A 6000-nucleotide genomic window follows, 5' to 3' on the forward strand; every position below is an offset into this window, starting at 1 on the left:
AGCGCGCCATAGACACGCCAAAATGAGTTTTGGCGTATACATTCCACGACATTGCACACTCGTACTATTTATACGCATTTTTGTGAGAATACCCTGGGCTATAACATGACACATAGCCTATAACGTGTTCTCACACCTTTATTTTTTTAGCATTGTTGGGATGAGTAACATTTACAGGTCCTTCTCAAAAAAATAGCATATGCGATAAAAGTTCATTATTTTCCATAATGTAATGATAAAAATTTAACTTTCATAAATTTTAGATTCATTGCACACCAACTGAAATATTTCAGGTCTTTTATTGTTTTAATACTGATGATTTTGGCATACAGCTCATGAAAACCTAAAATTCAAAAAATTAGCATATTTCATCCGACCAATAAAAGAAAAGTGTTTTTAATACAAAAAAAGTCAACCTTCAAAAAATGATGTTCATTTATGCTTTCAATACTTGGTCGGGAATCCTTTTGCAGAAATGACTGCTTCAGTGCGGCGCGGCATGGAGGCGATCAGCCTGTGGCACTGCTGAGGTGTTATGGAGGCCCAGGATGCTTCGATAGTGGCCTTAAGCTCATCCAGAGTGTTGGGTCTTGCGTCTCTCAACTTTCTCTTTACAATATCTCACAGATTCTCTATGGGGTTCAGGTCAGGAGAGTTGGCTGGCCAATTGAGCACAGTAATACCATGGTCAGTAAACCATTTACCAGTGGTTTTGGCACTGAGAGCAGGTGCCAGGTCGTGCTGAAAAACCAAATCTTCATCTCTATAAAGCTTTTCAGCAGATGGAAGCATGACGTGCTCCAGAATCTCCTGATAGGTAGCTGCATTGACTCTGCCCTTGATAAAACACAGTGGACCAACACCAGCAGCTGACATGGCACCCCAGACCATCACTGACTGTGGGTACTTGACACTGGACTTCAGGCATTTTGGCATTTCCTTCTCCCCAGTCTTCCTCCAGACTCTGGCACCTTAATTTCAGAATGACATGCAAAATTTGCTTTCATCCCAAAAAATGTACTTTGGACCAATGAGCAACAGTCAAGTGCTGCTTCTCTGTAGCCCAAAAGTGGCTTGACCTGTGGAATGCGCAAAGATGGGCATAAATACATGGAAATGTATTTAAAATACAAATACAAAATACTGTGAGGAAAAATGTATTTAAATACAAATACAAAATACTGTGTGGAAAAATGTATTTAAATACAAATACAGTATTTTGTATTTTGAAAATACACCAAATACATGTGGAATTGGCAATTCAGTGAAGGTATCCATATTAGGCTGTAATCTATCTGGGCCTATTCTGAATGCCAAAAAGCATTTAGATGTGTGCAACTGCTTAGAAACTTTTGTTTTCAATTTGAATTTGAATTTCCTTTAGCGGCAGTTATACAGGGTTCCTACGGGTTTTGGAAAAGTATGGAAAAGTATGGAAATTTTAATTAATTTCCAGGTCTGGAAAAGTATGGAAAAAATAAATCAGGGTATGGAAAAATACTTATGTTTCCAGACTATTGTCCCTATTTCATTTTATAAATATAAAATGAAGAATTTCTAAATGTATAGATAACAATTTTTTTAATTCCATTTGGATCAATTTACCACATAGACAGTAAACAAAAAGATTAGGTCTAAAAGTTTTATGTAACATAAATATAGTCAGATTACGCTTTCAATATAGCCTGGATGCCAGCTGAATTTAGCCCCGCCCACAATTTTTTTAGGTCGGGCAAATCAGTCTGGCATTGCTCCATAGAGGAGTAATTATCCTCGAACAGAAACTGTTCGGACCAATGAAATCATCAGGGCGGGCTTTAGACGATGACAGACAGATGATAAACAGTAACATAATCATCACGTCATCAAAGGGGCTTGGATTATATTTGTTTGAATTCTAAACGGAGAGCTTGTTTGTATCTGCATTCGCCATCTCAATTTCTCTCAGAAATGATGATCATGTTGGGTAAGTACTCTGTGTGTCATTCAATTATTTTACAACACTGGCAAAGATCGTGTATTCCAGCCTGATTTCAGCGCACGTTGAACTCTGTTGACATTTGACAATACGTCGCTTCGTTGCTCTGATTGGCTGTAGGTCTATCCAATTAATGTCTTTCCTGGTTCGGTTGAAACACGCCTCATAATCACAGCCCAATGGAGCAGTTTCAGACTCATATTCTGACTAGAATTGAGTATGACCATGTCAGGCTACTTTCAATAGGTTAGCTACAGTGCCTTGCGAAAGTATTCGGCCCCCTTGAACTTTGCGACCTTTTGCCACATTTCAGGCTTCAAACATTAAGATATGAAACTGTCATTTTTTGTGAAGAATCAACAACAAGTGGGACACAATCATGAAGTGGGACGAAATTTATTGGATATTTCAAACTTTTTTAACAAATCAAAAACTGAAAAATTGGGCGTGCAAAATTATTCGGCCCCCTTACTTTCAGTGCAGCAAACTCTCTCCAGAAGTTCAGTGAGGATCTCTGAATGATCCAATGTTGACCTAAATGACTAATGATGATAAATAGAATCCACCTGTGTGTAATCAAGTCTCTGTATAAATGCACCTGCACTGTGATAGTCTCAGAGGTCCGTTTAAAGCGCAGAGAGCATCATGAAGAACAAGGAACATACCAGGCAGGTCCGAGATACTGTTGTGGAGAAGTTTAAAGCCGGATTTGGATACAAAAAGATTTCTCAAGCTTTAAACATCCCAAGGAGCACTGTGCAAGCAATAATATTGAAATGGAAGGAGTATCAGACCACTGCAAATCTACCAAGACCTGGCCGTCCCTCTAAACTTTCAGCTGTGATGAGAAGACTGATCAGAGATGCAGCCGAGAGGCCCATGATCACTCTGGATGAACTGCAGAGATCTACAGCTGAGGTGGGAGACTCTGTCCAAAGGACAACAATCAGTCGTATACTGCACAAATCTGGCCTTTCTGGAAGAGTGGCAAGAAGAAAGCCATTTCTTAAAGATATCCATAAAAAGTGTTGTTTAAAGTTTGCCACAAGCCACCTGGGAGACACACCAAAAATGTGGAAGAAGATGCTCTGGTCAGATGAAACCAAAATTGAACTTTTTGGCAACAATGCAAAATGTTATGTTTGGCATAAAAGCAACACAGCTCATCACCCTGAACACACCATCCCCACTGTCAAACATGGTGGTGGCAGCATCATGGTTTGGGCCTGCTTTTCTTCAGCAGGGACAGGGAAGATGGTTAAAATTGATGGGAAGATGGATGGAGCAAAATACAGGACCATTCTGGAAGAAAACCTGATGGAGTCTGCAAAAGACCTGAGACTGGGACGGAGATTTGTCTTCCAACAAGACAATGATCCAAAACATAAAACAAAATCTACAATAAAAACGGTTCTAAAATAAACATATCCAGGTGTTAGAATGGCCAAGTCAAAGTCCAGACCCTGAATCCAATCGAGAATCTTTGGAAAGAACTGAAAACTGCTGTTCACAAACGCTCTCCATCCAACCTCACTGAGCTCGAGCTGTTCTGCAAGGAAGAATGGGCAAACATTTCAGTCTCTCGATGTGCAAAACTGATAGAGACAAACCCCAAGCGACTTACAGCTGTAATCGCAGCAAAAGGTGGCGCTACAAAGGGTTAACTTAAGGGGGCCAAATAATTTTGCACGCCCAATTTTTCAGTTTTTGATTTGTTAAAAAAATTTGAAATATCCAATAAATTTCATTCCACTTCATGATTGTGTCCCACTTGTTGTTGATTCTTCACAAAAAAATACAGTTTCATATCATTATGTTTGAAGCCTGAAATGTGGCAAAAGGTTGCAAAGTTCAAGGGGCCGAATACTTTCCCAAGGCACTGTATATAGGTTTATATAGGTTATTTTATGTAAGTCCTGCCTCATGGACTTACTTCCTGTCTAGCTACTTTCCTATCCTAATAAAAGGCAAAAACGCCAATATTAAACCTTTAGAATGTAACATACCTGTTAGCAGTTGAATTTTAAAACAATTTTTCAGAACAAGTTAAATATGGTTGGAAAAATCTGTAGGGAAGTCTGGAAATTTTAGTCTTGAAAAGTATGGAATTTTGAAATGAAAATTGTGTAGGAACCCTGGTTATAATAACACAAATTATGTCAATAACTCATTCGCCCTCACTTCTTTTTCCACTCCAACATTCCAATTATTCTTGCCCACTAAAAGCTGCACAGATATATGTGCTTACCCCGATAGGCCTATCTATGTAAATGATTTAGAAAAAGTTCCATCGATTCACATTTTATATTGCTACGAATCTACGATATGTATTGTCATATGATATCACTCATCCCTAACATGCAGTAACGTTAATACTACAAACACATTTGACAAGCTACTTTAATCAACAAATAGAATTGACCATGACATCCTCACCTTATTCCAACAATTTTGTAAAGTTGCCGATCCAAGGCTGGGTTGTACTAGCCTAGAAATCTAGACGCACCCTAGTGGCAGCAAATCTAATCTGCCACGAGTGCCGTCTAGCAACTCTCAATACACTTCTGAGCTGTAAAAACCAAACTCTGGTCGGGCCAATCACATCGTGTATAGAGTCGGTGGGCGGGGCTTAACATAATGACGGCAGAGTTGCGTTTGCGTGCTTCTAGTAAACACAGACGCTGGCGAATGGCGGTCTTTCGAATCAGCTTTGGCCGTGACTCTAGAAGAATTGAGTTAAGCTTTTCTCTGAGAAAAGAACAAAGAACAGCACTTAAGTCATTCTTAAGAAGGGAAGATGTGTTCAGAGTTTTGCTGACTGGATACGGCGAATGTTTAATCTATCAATGAGCTCCGCTTCACGTTGCTCTGGATGGTTGTAGCGCTATCCTATCGCGTGCAGAGGGAGTTTGAAAGACAACCGTTTATCCGCCCCTCGGATTGAGCTGTCAATGGTGAGTTTCCAGACCAAACATCTTGATGTGGGTCTGGCTTGTCAGGCTAGGGTTGTACAGCTGCGGCTCACCTGAATGAATGTTGGGGGGAGGGGCGTGTCTGGTCTGAACTAGTAGATGCATGAAAACAGCTCCTGATAAAGAGGTTGCCTGGCTCAAAGTATTTTGAGTATTTTGAAAATACAAAAATACTCATCTTAAATGTATTTAAATACAAATTACATTCGATTTTTTCCAAAGGCTTTAAAATACAAAATACAAAATAGTATTTTGTATTTCAAATACGTATTTTAAATACATGTATTTGAAATACTGCCCATCCCTGGGAATGCGGCACCTGCACACGCCTGTGCACGGTGGCTCTGGATGTTTCTACTCCAGACTCAGTCCACTGCTTCCGCAGGTCCCCCAAGTTCTGGAATCGGTCCTTCTCCACAATCTTCCTCAGGGTCACCTCTTCTCATTGTGCAGCGTTTTTTGCCACACTTTTTCTTTCCCACAGACTTCCCACTGAGGTGCCTTGATACAGCACTCTGGGAACAGCCTATTCATTCAGAAATTTATTTCCGTGTCTTACCCTCTCGCTTGAGGGTGTCAATGATGGCCTTCTGGACAGCAGTCAGGTCGGCAGTCTTACCCATGATTGCGGTTTTGAGTAATGAACCAGGCTGGGAGTTTTTAAAAGCCTCAGGAATCTTTTGCAGGTGTTTAGAGTTAATTAGTTGATTCAGATGATTAGGTTAATAGCTCATTTAGAGAACCTTTTCATGATATGCTAATTTTTTTAGATGAGCTGTATGCCAGAATCATCAGTATTAAAACAATAAAAGACCGGAAATATTTCAGTTGGTGTGCAATGAATCTAAAATATATGAAAGTTTAATTTGTATCATTACATTATGGAAAATAATGAACTTTTATCACATATGCTATTTTTTTGAGAAGGACCTGTATTATGTGGTTTCAACAGCCAGATGTATTTAGACTTTAGTTTTGGCTGTAAAGAGACCCAGACCACCTCCTGAAGAGGCTTTTAGTATTTTGTGTATTTGTTCTAAATGCTTCTCT

This window comes from Pseudorasbora parva, chromosome 3 (assembly GCF_024679245.1).
Source record: "Pseudorasbora parva isolate DD20220531a chromosome 3, ASM2467924v1, whole genome shotgun sequence".
NCBI lineage: Eukaryota > Metazoa > Chordata > Actinopteri > Cypriniformes > Gobionidae > Pseudorasbora > Pseudorasbora parva.